The sequence below is a fragment of the Notothenia rossii genome, assembly GCF_949606895.1.
Source record: "Notothenia rossii genome assembly, chromosome: 8".
NCBI lineage: Eukaryota > Metazoa > Chordata > Actinopteri > Perciformes > Nototheniidae > Notothenia > Notothenia rossii.
This window is the reverse complement of record NC_136906.1, coordinates 15400941-15417209: the sequence shown is the minus strand read 5'-3', so window position 1 is coordinate 15417209 and position 16269 is coordinate 15400941. Positions and strand designations below refer to the sequence as shown.

At 40.5% G+C, this 16269-nt stretch overlaps 1 protein-coding gene across 3 annotated transcripts in view; it reads left to right on the top strand.

The window, feature by feature from the left end:
• Window positions 1-7688: 7688 nt before the first annotated feature.
• The window catches only part of tex2 (testis expressed 2), a 26597-nt gene continuing 18016 nt past the window's right edge, over window positions 7689-16269 (top strand). The window contains exons 1-3 of one of the 3 annotated variants that reach the window (XM_079641941.1): window positions 7701-8092; window positions 8386-8459; window positions 8889-8953. The gene's annotated coding sequence lies outside the window, so the exon portion shown is untranslated. Of the gene's footprint in view, window positions 8093-8385; window positions 8460-8888; window positions 8954-16269 lie in introns of all 3 variants that reach the window. The other 2 variants (XM_079641942.1, XM_079641940.1) reach the window with 2 other exon arrangements.

Below are 16269 nucleotides of genomic sequence, written 5' to 3'. Positions count from 1 at the left end.
CACACACACACACACACACACACACACACACACACACACACACACACACACACACACACACACACACACACACACACACACAATGATATTAAGCCTGAACTAGAACGTTTCTCACAAAAGTATTGAGTCAGATTAAGTGAAATGTCCTCATCTTTATTTAGTTTTTATTGAAGCTGTTTGGCTCTCTTAAGCTTTTATGACAGTTTAAATGAATAATATATATGTTGAATATGTAGAAGCCAGTGGATCATAAGCAAAACCAGAGTGAGTATATCGGTCTATTGGATAACCTATGTTTTAATCAGCTTTTGATAAGCAAACTGTAGCCCGTGGCCCTAGATCTATTTATTCTATTTTTCTGAACTTTCAATTTACACATTACATCCTAAAAGGTTACATCCCCCCCCCCCCCCCCCCCCCCCCCCTTGTTACTTTGGTGTTCGCGTGTTCGCGGTCAAATTTGACCGGTCCTGTTTTAACTATTACATTAACACAAAAACCATTAATCACCACCAAATTTGATTTAACAACCTTTCAAACTGTACATATTGTATCAGACTACTGGTATACATGAAAAACTGCAGTAAATATACAAAGAATAGACACTGAACATGTATTGCATGTGCCAGGTGTGATCCATGTGGGGGGATGGGCACATAAGAGCGGGAAATGTGTCAAATTGTTCTGTGTGTGTGTGTGTGTGTGTGTGCCCGCCAGGTGTGATTCAAATGGAGGGATTGGGCACATAAGGGGGGTGGGAAACACATCTAGAGTATTTGTGTGTGTCTGTGTGTGTCTGTGTGTGTGTGTGTGTGTGTGTGTGTGTGTGTGTGTGTGTGTGTGTGTGTGTGTGTGTGTGTGTGTGTGTGTTTATCTGATCCGGATGGTTACTAATTCCTTTTTCTTTATTTACCGCGAACACCATGGGTGTTACAAAGTTGACGAAATCATCCCAAATTCAATAAAAGTGGTGATCAACAATTGTATGTTCAAATGTCTACTGTGAAGGATATCATAAAGTCTTAATGCAATCGAATGTAAAACTAAAAGGTTATGATTGATGAAAGTAGTAAATCGGTCAGATTTGACCCGAAGACAACAGTTAGAATGTTCTACTTGTATGTGTGACAACTGAGCTGTATTTTTAAGAAACACTTCACTGTAGTTCAGCAACAATGTGTAGTATCAGTAGCTCAACACTAGAGGGTATATGCACCTCCACAGAAGACATTCAGACCCTCCCTCTGCTACTAAAAGAGAGTAAATTAATAAACGTCTTTTAATCTTGTATACCTAGCATCTTTATAGTTGTATTGTCATATGATTTTCTTGGAAAGTGAATTGAATAGTATAAACCAGTATGAAAGGTGCTGTTGATTGAACGATTGATAGACCAAAATGTATATGTTAAAAAATAAAAAATAAACAAACAACACATCTATCAAGCCTATAATTTGAGAATAAAAGAGGAGTGTATGCTTTCCGAGAGATTTTGCATATACAGTTTAATTTTTATTTGAAAAAGCTGATGCGCATGGCATGCATAATTATTATTTTTTAATTATTATTTATTGAATTATTGACCAAATAAACCACTAAATCAGAAAATGAATAAAGACAGGTATGTGAAGTTAAAGTTGGACATGTTACACAGGAAGAAAAATGTCCCCACTAGCCTGTTGTCTTTATTACTTAACACGGACTTAAGGAATCACGTTTTTCTATTTCTATTAAAGTTATCAAATCAAATCAAGTTTTATTTATATAGCACATTTTTAAAACGATTTTTGGTCGAGCCAAAGTGCTGTACATATAATAATTACCTTACAGTAAGGACACTATACAGTAAATACAACAGCACAGTTTGTGCAGAATATCAGTAGGAGAAAACGACACCCCAAAGTTACCATGTTAGGCCCCTCTTTTAGGCACTAGCTATTGAAACTTTGAAAGGAGCTCTCCAGAATCTGATCACACATTGGACAACTAACATTATGATGTTGCTTCAAAGTCCTCCCCAGAGTCCCTCAGGACCTCCTCGTCCTCTTTTCACTCTTCATACGACCGTCTGTTGTTCTTGTCATTCTGGCTGATTATTTTTACAAAAATGTTGTGATCCAATATTGCCTTTATTCGAAGTACCTAATCAATCATAAATACAAAACACAACATGCCTCATTGTAAGAGAAATAGCTAGTTATATGAAAAGATGTTTGCAGATAATAAATCCATGCCAATTTCTACTGAGATATTTCAATGTGATCTGCTTGTGTTGTGCGAGTCATGGCTTCGATGTCAGACAATGCAGGTTGAAACTTAACCAAAGCGGCTAACAGTCATATCATATTATGTCTGCTCAAAATCACAGATGGTATTTTCATCACAAAAATGAACACAAGATTCATTTCAGCTCCAGAACAGTCTTTTACTCTTTTCATGACTGGCAAACAGTTAAGCCTTCAAGAGTAGAGAGAGAGGGAGAGAAAAGGAAAGAAATAAAGGGGGATGTCTGGGTAACTTCAATAGCCTCTCTGTGTCCATCTAATATGGAGGGCTAGCATGCTGGGAGTTGGCCCTTTCCATTCAGACAGACCCCAAACTCATAAAGACCTCTTCTATGGCCCCCAACCTGAAACCCACCCACCAAAGCCCTCGCTGGTATAGGCCCCTTCCATGGGAACTTGCAATCTGCAACGTAATCCCACTTTGGCCCCTGGAGAAGCCTTTCCAAACAAACCATGTGAGTCCTAATACCCAGGGCTTCACAAGTGGCTCCTAGCTAGGCCTGAGTTCCACCACCACCAACAACTTGGCCCTCCTTCTCCTTTTTTCCTCATTCTCTCGCTTTTCTTCTTTCCACGGATAGACGACAAAAGAAAGGGATCTCCTTCTAATTGCTTCGAAGATTGAAAAGCTGAGAGGGGTGGTGGGCGGCTACAGGGGGAAATGAGACGAAGGCTCTGGAGGCAGCGGGGGACTGTCAGTCTGGCTTTGCCCGCCCTGGGTGTGCAGTAGCTGGGATAAAGGAGCTGGCAGGACAGCCTCTGCTGCAGAGCGGGGCTGAGTGGATCAGAGCGAGGCGGGTGACTCCCAGGGCCCAGCTTTACAACTCTGGCCAATCGGAGGACTAAGAGAATGTGGACGAGATGAAGCAGCTCTGCTGGAGGCCTTCTTCACTCATGGGAAAGGACGTCTGGTCTTCACAACTGGGATTCAGAAACCATAGGCCGCTGAGAACAGTGTGTTCAAGCCAAGAAGGAGTATATAACAGAGAGAAAGCAGAAACATCGTGTATTGGTTGCCGTCCAAAGCCTTTGCCCCGGATGATGAGTCCAGCCACTATTGATCAGCGGTGTGGTAGATGATGAAGTGTGTGAACACACAGTTGGGGTGGTCCATGACCTTTAGATCTGTTGCTATGACATGCAGAGTTGCTAATAACACTCATGCACACACACGCACTGACACACACCTTGACCTCTGCCGCAAACATTGCCACAAATCCACGCCTCTTTCTCTCGCTCTGCCATCAAAGAGCAGCAACTCCTCCCAAGATTGGCTGGGACCTTTACTCAGCTGTGAATGGGACAAAAAGGAAAGACGTTGCTTTGGTGATGATACAAATGAAAAGCCAATTGCTTGCCGTTCAATAATAGACAAAAAAGACAACATAAGAATGTAATATGAGGAGAATATAATATAGTTTTAATAGGGTCAGGGTACCTAGTACGTCATGTCTAAGTTCAAAGACAGCGCCCCGCTCATCTGTATGTGTAGTGACATGAGATCCCAAGGATTTTAGCCTTACTGGCTCCAAAAAGTTCCCTCGGTCTCCCCTCTCTGACCTCCTTTCATCCCTCCATCCCTCTGCCTTTCTTCTTTTTAATACAAATCAGCCACTCAATGCCATGCACATGTTTTAGTGTTATTTGAACTCTGTCAGAGAACTTCAAACAGCTTTCAAAGTGAACTGAGTTTTTTCCTTTCTTGCTCTCTATCTTTTTTCTCTTTTTGAAAGAACACAGCCGTGCTTCCAAGTACACCTGATCAGAAGGTCGAGAGATGGGGATTATGATATGCAAATGAGGCTTTGTTATCTGCGTTGACATTCGTTAGAAAGCGGAACAGAGGAGAGGTAACATGAAAAGGTGGCAACTCACCCCCCTCCACTCTTTTTAGCATAACCTCCCCTCTCAAACACATTGGCCTACCTAAGCCCCCTTTTTTCCATTTAGATCAAAAGGTTACACACTACAAAGAAATGCCTGTGTGGAAAAGCAGTACACACATTTCCTCCTGTGTACTTTAACACAGTCAACACTATTGATTGGTCAACTGCCCCAAAGGTGTGTGCACATCTGTACAGTTTGTGTTAATGTCTGGATTCGACCGTGTCCTGATGAGGTTGTCGTCTCTTTTGGTGTTTAGGCAGCAACGGAGATCTTTGCAATTACCAAACACTGTAGAAAGGCTTTCATGTCTCTCCCCCGCTGTGACAGGATAAGGACGAGGACACACAAATGCACACACACACACACACACACACACACACACACACACACACACACACACACACACACACACACACACACACACACACACACACACACACACACACACACACACACACGCGCACACACACACACACACACACACACACACACACACACACACACACACACACACACAAACACAGAGAGAGTGACTCTTCCTCCTTTCAAATGCACACAGAAACACGCATATGGTTGCCCCCCTGTTCAATCTGTATATGGTTCAGTTCAAAGGAGTCCAAGCGAGGTGGCAGTCTGTGATATTTTTCCAGCTATTAGCCTGGCCCACCATCTGCAGTGATCTACTGAGGAGTGGGTTTTATGAACTTCATAAAGGGATGGTTATTAGAGCTTCAGAGTGGAAATGGGCCGTCTGGCCTTTGAGTTTAGCAGCAGGGGTCCCGAGTGCTTTGATGTGAATCATACTGTTAAATAACTTTTGAGAGGTAGAGGGAGCTTCTGAAACTGGAAAGGTTAACCCCCTGTTATGTAAGTGATAATTGACCTAATTTATTTTTTCATTTCATCCCTTTATTTTTTTCTAGTTTTTCTTTTTGTCCATTACACAGCAGTGACAAAGACATTGAGACAGTTATGATGAATGAAAATGTACCCATTACTGTAGACATAACGATATTCCCCTTATCTTAGTTTATTATTTTTTAAATATATAATGTCATTTGGTCCCTCATAGAAAAAAACGTACAACGTGAAAGGTTCATTTAGCAGGTGTCAACTATATCACATAATCTTCATCAGAACATGCAGCAGTTGTCATGGAAATTGAGGCAGGGACTCAAACAGTCAAGGTGTTTTGGGGTAATGTGACCCCACTAGTAATGGATTGATGAAGTATTAAGGAATTTAGTTTATTTATGTCGGACGGGAGACTTTTGTTGCATCTCTCTCTCCCTCATTTCCCATCATCTCTCTTCAGAGATCCTAGAGTAAACACCTTTAGGAGTAATTATGAGGACCAAATTCTTTAAATTACCCTGAGTGACAGCAAATTAATGAGATAAAATAAAATCACCAGCATTCAAAATAGTTTTTCTATATCACCATATTAATAGGCATCTGCACAAGAAGGCCTGTTATTTAAACCTGTATGTAGTCTGTATTTGGCCTATCGCTTACCTTTCATTCAACAGAGAAGTTCATTACTTAGAATAGCATCCATTTACAACTATATGAACACATGTTGATAACCAGCTCAGTGTCCTCTCTAACAAGTATTATATTACAAATAAATCAGTTTGAAAATTTGTATTAGTGAGAGTTTTTATTTTTGGTTTATTTTGTAATTAATTGCATGCTTCTTTACAAAAGTTAACCGTCTTTTATCTATATTTGTATTTCATGGATGCGTTGAACCTTTATATATACAGTCTATGCGTTGAACGTGTTTATTTTCTGTTTCTTGTCAAGAAGTTAGGAGCCAATCAGCCCTCCTGAGATATAAGTAGGAACCAGTGTGTGTCTTTCCAGATGTTTCGCCGGGAGGTAAACAGGTTTTGACTGCACACGTCAGACACACGCTTGCTAAGAGTAGCTTAGTACATTTTGGTTTGTGAATGCAAGTGTGTATGTATGATTGAAAAGCTGATAGGAGTTTAATGGACAACAATTCAACTAGAAACAGCACCGATTAAGCTTTAAACTGGACACTTTTGTATCGGACTTTTATTCATCAGACAGTCGTCAGATGGTAATCAATGCGTCAAGTACAGCAGCATCTTGGTGGTTTAACGCGTTGACTTAGTCTCTCCGTGCAATATACAAGGAGTGTATTATTAATACGATTACAGTGCCAATTGTTTCCCTGCCCATATCTATGTCCATTATCAATAAGAGTGCACTCTTTATTTCGTATATACCAATGACACCATATTAAGAATGTGTCATATCACCGGACTCCACCACACCTCCACTAAGGTATAGTTTCCATCCGTTCCTTTCTCAGAGTCTTTGTTAGATCTTTTCTCTATTACCCGTTATTGAGGAATGCACATTGCTTTGTTTAGGTATGTACTCAAAGTTGCCAGAAGGTGGTGCTGCAAACCCACATTCCCAGTTACCAATGTCCTCTCCAATATGTCCAGAGCCATGGACCCAGATGGTTTGAATGCCCACTCTTCTATATGGGATGATAGAAATCAAGCTATATTTGAAAATGAAAGGAAAGAAACAAGCTGATTTCTGGTCACAAACTATTACTTACTTAGATGTGGATACATTTACTCATGAACTTTACTTAAGTATAACTTTGAGGTACTTGTAGGATTCTTTAATTAAGTATTTCCATGTATTGCTTTACTTTATGCTTCTATTCCAACACAATTCAGAGGCAAATATATACATAATATATGCGAACAAATTATTAATCTTGTATTATTGTATGTTAAAATACACTTTATTGATCCGTCGGTGGAATTCACAAGCTACCAGGCAGTATATGAAGTAAAACAAGCATGGTCCTCACTTAGCAGCTGCACCATTAAAGCCATCAACACATTGATGCATTATTATTAAAAAACATACGAGGCAATATATTCTGAAATGGGCCAGTTTGCAGATACTACTGGTACTTGAATTATTTGTTGATTCTAAGGTTTAGTACTTTTACAAAAAATAACATTTTGAAGGTGGGTTTTATTTTTAACAGAGTATTTCTAAGCTGGTTGGCCATTACAACTTTCACTTTAGTAAAAGCTCTTGAAGTGTCTGCAGCATAACTGTCCACTAGAAAGAACCCTTCACCCCTCACATAGTTCTGCTCTCATGTTGCAACTGAAAATCACAGAAGCATCAATCAACAATTGTATGTCCAGACCAGAATCTGTAATAAATTATATTTTAAAGGTGATGCCAGTTGAGAGAGGATGTAGAAGAACATAAAGACTTAAAGGTCGAGATTTAGGACTCATGTGGAGAGTTTCCTGTAAGGTATTGAACTCAGTCCAGTAGGTGGCAGCATGTTTAAGCAAATAAAATTAAATTGAACCATCCTGAATTCAGACTGTGCACATGGTGGGTCTGATTCATAGGTTGTGTCTTGCTTATATGTCTTTAAAAAGTCGTATCATATAAAACAATTATATATTTTTGAGCTTATGTGTTTTCACCTCATTTGTCTAGGAGCCTAAAGGGAGACAGTGTGCTGTTTGTGGAGGGGAACCCGCGTCTTAAAGGCATGCTGCAACGCCGTGACGCAATTCACACTCTCCTGCTGCAACACATTAAAATATGAACCGCCAGGGTTCCGACGTGAGGATGCTTCTTTTGGGTGTCATTGTCATTTTAAATTGTGAGTAGAGAGGGGGGTGTCGCTGTCTGAACACCACCCATTCACCAAAACAACACACGGGATCAGCGTCTCTTTGACAGATCTCGCTGTCGGTCCGCACCTCTCGCTGGGTGCACCCTCCGCAGGCTCCGGACACAGAAAGCTCTCCGCGCAGGGATCCTCATCGCATTACGCACATTTGAAGCCAGGATGCAGAGCGAACCAGTGGCCTGTACATGAAGATGCGATAACTACGGTGAGATTGAACGTTTTATTTGTCGATTTGATTTGCATATCAGCTGTTCGATCCATGGCTGTCACACGGTTACAGACAAAAAGAGCCTGAAGTTAAGGAGGACAAAGGGGCGGATGGAGACACAGGAGCTTTAATTATGTTGTCTTAACACGACCAGCACCCTTATGAAAATAGCTGTGTGTATGCTACTGTATGGCCCTGTGTACTGGGGTGTACTTCATTTAGAAAGCAACTGTATGTAGCTTTTATAGATTTTAAAATGTTCAGTGTTTTGATCATGTTGTCTATCACAGCTGTGTGGAGCATTGGAAGACATCTGTGGAGCAACTGTGGCTCATGTCCATCTATGGTGCTGTGAAGTGCACAGGTAGATCAGATGCTCAATCCTCTCCTCCCTTCTTGCAGGCCACACTATCCCAGCCACCACCTAGACTTTCATTTAAGTTTCACACCAAATGTATTCCAGGGTTAGATCACCATATGTCTGTCCTTGTGTGAACAGGTCTCAAGAAGTGTATAGTGGATTCTCATAAATGTGAATTTGTTCTACTGTTATTATGATGAAGGTTATTGTAAGACATGCTTGACACTGACATTTTATTTTATGCCCTTCCACTTGTTCAACCTAGTGTCCCCTTCATGCACGACACAAGATCACAACATTATAATGAGAGGCTATATATAGCATCTTGTTAAGTCACAGTAAAACTAATGATGCTGCTCTGGAAGTAGATGACAACAGTTGCACGTTAGCCATTAAATCGATCTCTCTCTCTCCCTGTCTCTGTTTTTCAAGGGATGCTAGCACCATGAGTGCAGGTTGTGTTGCAAGAGGAGATTGAATGCCTCTTTAAGCTCAAGGTAAGACTTATTTTCTGCTTTGAACTTGTGTGTGTGTGTTCTAGTTGGTAGCGCTGGAATTGATCCATAGCATTGAACGGCTCTCCTTCATCTCAACTCCCCTTACTAAAAGCCAAACCTCATTCACATATTCAACATTGTTAATCATGCATGTGGCTGTCTGAAAGCAAAGCACATGTTTGTATACATTTTCACATGCTGCATTAATTACTTTCTTTTTTTAAATACCGACAGCTGTGTCCCGCAGTGAGGTGTATGTTTGTAAATGGAGGGGGGGGCTTGTGTCAGCAAATCTAAAGGGAATTCTCTTTCTTCTTAGGCTCAATTAGACAAATTGCTGTGAGGGTAAAAGCAAACAGTGGCAGCTGATCCATCTGAATGGGCTATTGTCTGTGGATAATACAAAAAAAGGGGATTTGATGGCACACTCTGTTGCATGGCCTGAAACACATCCAAGATTCACGTAAAAATACAACATGAGCAAGAAATATTAAGCTTGAAAAACGATGTCATTAGATCCATCTGTGTGAACAAGTGTGTGCTGCAGGCTGTGAATGTTCAAGTTGAAAATTCTGTTAACATTTTAATTTTGCTTGAGGGCGCCTTGCAAGACAACTCTTCAGTCAGCGTTCGACCTTGAACTTGTGGACATGGATATATGCTATGCTGTTGAAGTTAGGATTCTGTACATTTAGCATGATTTTGTACTTATTCTAAGGAACCAGTTTAAAGCTTTAAGATAAAGACACTTTAGAGAATAAAAGTCAGCACAAATTAACTTTTTTATTTGGTTTTCTAGACAAGAGTTTGTCATAGAAAAGTGCAATTGAATCTAGTGTTTTCATTATTCTGGCAAAGTTAGTGTACAAAAGTAGCACCCATTGATTTGGCTTTTTTTATATAAATTTTGTGGGCTGGAGGTACACTATGAGTCTGTTTTTTGAGTTGTGTTCCTTATTTCCAAATAAAAGAAATGTAATGGTTGTACAAATAGGGATATTTTAGACAACTCTGCTTTGGCAAAAGTTTTGGGAATACCCTTTCCTGATTTAACATGACAAGGCCTCCAAGCACAAAGACAACTCCATAAAGAATGGTGGTTTGGTGTAAAACAAATTGGCTGACCTGCACAGAGCCCTGACCTCAACCCCATTTAACATCTCTGGGTTGAGTCGTGCCAAACTGCAAGCCGGGCCATATCGCCCAACATCAGATCACAACTTCACTGATTCTTTTGTGGCTGAATGGGAGTCAATTCTGCCGACCAAGTTTCAAAATCTTGTAGAAAGCCTTCCCAGAAAAGGGTTGAAGTGTTAAAAGCTCATAACCATACCCAAGTCGGAAGATTAACTTTCCATCTAGTCCCCAGTTGTGGTGATTGTGATGCTGACAGTATGTGCTGCAGGAAACTTGACTTTGCTAATGGATTTGTTTGCAAGATAAATTGACATGCGACACGACTTAGATGTGAATAAAAACACATGCACAATTGCAATAGACAGGCTCCTCAGTCATACACACACTTGTTGTTCAAATGAAAAAGCAGACAGAGCAGCGGCTGGTGCTAGTCACTGTGACGAGAAGCCTCAATTGTCAAAGCTAATGGCCTCTGACGCTGCCGTGTGTGTGTATGTGCATGTTTGTGTCTGTGTTATTTAGCTTTTTACCAGACATGAATTTGATAAAAGCACGCTGATAAAGACCATGTTTGACTCGACATATCCTATAAGCATTGATTTACTGCAGCTGGAGAGATACATGTTTGTGCCTACAATAAAGACAGTGAGAGTACTGGGTGGTGCTTTCATTTTATTGCTGGTATCTGGCGAAACAGGAAGTTGACGTTTGAGACAAGGGAGGAAGTACTAGCTGACTAGATTACACAGAGAGGTTTGACCTACACACTAAATACACACTTTGTATGCACAGGCTGTACTCAGCATGCAACCCAATTATATGTATGAGGTTTGCACTTCTCCTTTGCCAGAACCAACAATAAATTATAGAAACAAGCAATGTTGGGGAAGCTATTTTAATACTTTTTCAAACTATGAATTACTCCACACTGATGGAGGTGAATCAAGGCAACTACCAGGAGTCTTCTAGTTAGGTTAACTGAAGCTTGATAGAAAAAGTTGTGCAAACCACTTTATACAAAAATAAACGTATAGTTTATTTGCATGTAGTTCATTTCTCCTACTGCTAACAAGTAGTGGAGTAGAGCTCTATTGTTGTTTCAAAGTACATTCAAAAAACACAATGTTGCATTGGGACAACAGGTTAATTTATTACAATGAACATTTTTATCACACATTCAATGTCCTGTCTAATCACTAGAGCACCAAATGTATATTAATCCACAGCTAAAATAGTCCCCAATAAATGCACTATTCTGTCCTGTTATGTCATCAGCAGCCTTTTATTACATCAGGGGACTCAGATAAAACATAATTTAGTGTATCCTAGCATAACACTGTTTCATCTGTTTAAGTTGTATAAAAGTAATTGGGGACTTTCATCTTGTACAGGGGATTCTGCACCTGCAGCATTGTCTTAAAAAATGTAAGATTATACTACCTGATTAACTGTTCCATCAATGTTCTTCTTGAGATGGAAATAATTAGCTCAGAAAAATGTAATCAGACGCTCACTCTCCAGACACAGACGGTTTGATCATCAAAGATAACAGGTTTCCTCACACGGAGCCACTGAGAAATACACCCTGCTATGTCATGTAACTTATATACTAATTCCCAGTGTCTGTGCTGATGCCTCTATTGTGCGGCACATCCCTGTCAAAAAAGGGGGTGGGGGGGATTAATGCTTTAGATATTTTGAGCTGCTGTCTGAGGATTCTTCTAACGATGTCGGTCTGATGGCAGTGCTGCTTGTGGAATTTAAAGAGCTTCTTTTGCTCAACAGCAAGAGAGCTTGTAACAACTTGACACAGTGATCCATGAATACTAATTTCAAATATTATATTTAAGATTCTTCTACTTGCGTCTCCTATTAACCACAGCCTATTATCTCTCCATTCTAATTTTCACAGACAGTCTTCCTTTTATGATTACTAATCAGACACACTGTATTCCCTGCACTCTCATAATCCTGCAAAACAGCAACACTAAAAGAAACACTGCCCATTTATTCCTAGTGTTCATACAGGATAAAATAATAACAACATTGCAAATATTCATCTGTAAATACACTCACAGTCGATGTTTTTCTGTCTCCCTCCCTCCATCACTCAATTCATCATATAATAGGGTGGATTATGACTAATACCAAATCCTCCGGCTGTTTGCTGGCTGTCAAGCAGTTTTTACAAAGATTATAAATTGCTTAATATGTTTTGATGCCTGTGTGTTTGGTCAGGACTGCGCGTTGATCCACCTTTTGATCTCCAAACTGTCTAATCTGGTTAGGCGGCACCAGACGTCGATTTTCATAGCAAATCTGCTAGTTTTCAAAGTGAAGCGTTAAACACATTTGGCACCAGTTGAGAAAATCAACAGCTTGTAATGAAGAAAACAATCACATGTTTGTCTCAACGCTGACAGAGAAGATCTGAGTCAACAACTAAAGATGTCAGGAGAAAATGTATTGGTGCTGACCACCATAATTAAAGGTTATTAATTGATCGTGGGCTCTTTAGTCTTTGAAAAAGTGTTCCCAACAACAGCTAAATTATAAACAAACACACTCTCTATTCCTCTTTCACCCTTCACAAAGAGGTAGATCTAAGTTTGTTTTCCATTCCTTTGGTGCTTTGGTTTAGCTCCTACGCATCACACACACACACACACACACACACACACACACACACACACACACACACACACACACACACACACACACACACACACACACACACACACACACACACACACACACACACACACACACACACACACACACACACACACACACACACACACACACACACACACACACACACACACACACACACACACACACACACACACACACACACACACACACTGATAACCCTTCACTGGAGATTTGAAAGAACACTCACATACTCTGAGGAGACCAGGGTTATACAGTGAGGAGGAGCTGCCTTGCTAAACAAAAGGACGCGGGCATAAGGAACAAGATGAAAGCTTTACTGTTGGCATGGCAACCACCAGATGATCTGCATGGCAAGGTTTGACGAGTTGACGGTGGATTCTGGGTTGGAGAGAAAGAGAGGTGAGGAAAACCGGTTTGATCCAGCTAAGCTGCGTGAGTGTATTTATCTCCTCTTTTATTGTTTTTATTCTCCTTCGTCCTTTCGTCAACAGATTCAGAGCAGCGTTACGTGACATCAAACCTCCGCTCAGTGTTTCCTCTGAAGCTACTGGGAGCTCATTATGCTGCCAGTCCAAGGGCTAAGACCCTCGAGCAGCTGTGTGTGTGTGTGTGTGTGTGTGTGTGTGTGTGTGTGTGTGTGTGTGTGTGTGTGTGTGTGTGTGTGTGTGTGTGTGTGTGTGTGTGTGTGTGTGTGTGTGTGTGTGTGTGTGTGTGTGTGTGTGTGTGTGTGTGTGTGTGTGTGTGTGTGTGTGTGTGTGTGTGTGTGTGTGTGTGTGTGTGTGTGTGTGTGTGTGTGTGTGTTCATATCGGCTTTTGGGTGTTTGAGTGATTGTCTTATGATGTTGGCAAATATATTGGTCTAACAGGCGTATTGACACATCACACATTAATAGTGTCAGGGTTGGTCCCTACTGCCCCTACTGGAGCAGCTCCAATAGTACAGAAATTATATATACATATTTTGTTCCCCCATTACTTTGAATGCTCTTTTGCATGTTATCTTATTTATATTTAATCAGGCATTCAAACATTAATGATCAGGCTGAATCAAATACGTTTTTTTGAGTTGATACAAATAGACATTAATAGGGTTGACCTTGGGATTGATCATATTTTTTAAATATATGTTTTACAGTTATAAACTCATTGATACACTTAAATACAGTTGCATATTGTCATAAAAACATGGTTGTCTTAATGTTGCCACAGTTTTGATCACACCTGAAAATTGACTGAGTGGCAGATGCTGCTGTTTCATCTTTTCCTGGAAAATCGGCCACCTCCTTGAGGCTCTGTCCTCTCCTTCCTCTCTTTCTCCCTTCTCATCCTTTTATTCCTCTATCTCTCTGCCCTTCAGCAAGAGCTTAAATTGGCAAGCGTTGTGGAACTAACACCTCGACTGCGCCCCTGGAGGTGTGTCAAGAGGTGCTGTTAGTTTTTGCCTCCTCACAGTCTGAGTTTCCTTGATTTGAAAATCAGCCATTTTGAACTCTTCTTCCCTAAGTACCTCTCGTCTATATTTCCCTGTCTTGTATAATTAATTTTTGGAAGGAATTGAAACAACCAGTGCAAATGTGAATTTCTCACATTGCTTTCATTCAGTCCTCTTATTACTGTTGCATTGTGTCGTGTAAACGGCAGCATATGCATGTACTGTTACCTGGGTGCGGACTGGGACCATGATTATTGTCACATCAAGTCAAACATTGATTTGAATCACAGTAGCCCTGTTTGCAACATTGATGACTATTCAAGCCAAGAGAAAAGGACATATATTTAAAATAACATTACATTCATTGAAAACAATATAATCTATCTTTTGAAAGGGAGCAATGGAGCCTGAAAGAAATGATTGTGTAGTATTAACCTGCGCTATGGTCATGTGACTGTCTCTGGCCCGCAGGAAAACAAAGGACTCACGTGAGCCTTTGTGTCTTTTTCCATTGTCTCCCTCGGTCTACCTGCTTTAGGTGCTCTCTTCTCATTATCTGACTCCCTCAGTCTACGCTCCCTTTTTGCAGCTTTTGTTTGCGTTCGTACACATCCAGGCAACTGCACAGGTCATGTGACAAAGGAGCTCATTTCTGTGTGCGCTTCTGTGAGTGTGTGTGTGTCTCTGGGCTGTTAGTGACAATCGACTGCTCCATCAGCCACTCTCCCTTTCTCTCTCTGCATCCTGTGTTCATCTTCAATCCCTCTGTCTCACCCGATCTATCTTCCAGCTGTCACCCACCCCTTTTATTGCCTCGCCGACTTGCTCCTTACTTGACTTGCTCTCCATTTTCCTCCTGCCCCATTTTTCACCCAGTCATCGGCTCAGTATGTTCTGGGCGCCAGCATTGATTTTGTTTTCCTGGTTTTACTTTTCTACTTCATCTTCCTTCTGTGGAAACTTGGCGTGCCGACTTAACATCCTTCAGCAGAGGTCATGTTAGTCTGTCCTCTACACCTGCTGACTCATCCAATCACATCAACACTCTGTTACCTAAAGAGGAAGATTCAGTAGAATGGTTTTAGCAAAGATAAGACTCCTCAGTTGAACAAATACAGCAAGCACACATCAACAGAAACACAGACAAAAAATATCATGATATATTATCATGTCGTACACATCATTTCAAAGCTGTGAACTTATCATTTCAAATCAGAGGCTTCAAATATGTTGTTTTTAAAGTCAAAATATCTCAGCACCTGTTGAGTAACTGTTGAGTCCTTAGTATTGATCCTTGACATAAAATGACTCCCACATGTAAAGATACAGTAGATTGTGGCCGGTTTCTGCTAAAGGACTGAACATGAAATGGGGAACTTCAAAGATTTTACACAACAATATATGTGTACAGGTGTTGGGGAGTGCTTCTGTTAATAACACGTTTATAAAGCCCTTTATGGCTCAATTGGGAGCAGAGTGAAGTAAATTGCCTAAACTGGTGTCTCTTTAGTCACTGATGGTCAAGGCTAAGTGGTAGAAATGTGGCTTGTGGAGGTAGAAATAAATGATTTCACCAGAAGACCTAATAGCGCTATACTGCCATAACAAACACAACATTTTAGACCAACCTGTTGGTGGTTAAGTTGTATCATGGGTAATGAAGAAGACACAGGGTTTTGACAAGGAATAATGGCTATACAACATTATATTGCTTCTTGCATCATGCTATGTTAATTAGATTCAATGCTTAATCACTGGAGGGCTCTTTGCATTTACATTTTAACTTATTTTCAGACCTTTTACTTTGATACTGTTCATTCATTTCACCAATGTATTGTTCTTCACACACCTTTCACCTTCCTCTATCATGGCATCTGTGCTGTTTTCTACTGTCCTCCGCTGGCAGCATCTTGGTAGGTTTAATCCTATTTAAAGACAAGCTTCCATCTTTATCGATTTGGTGAGGTCAACCTGTGTTTATCAACAAAGGCAGCAACGTCTTGCATACCAATGTTACAATTTATTCATAATCAATAGGCATAAATTATTTCGCAGGTTTAAACATGACCTA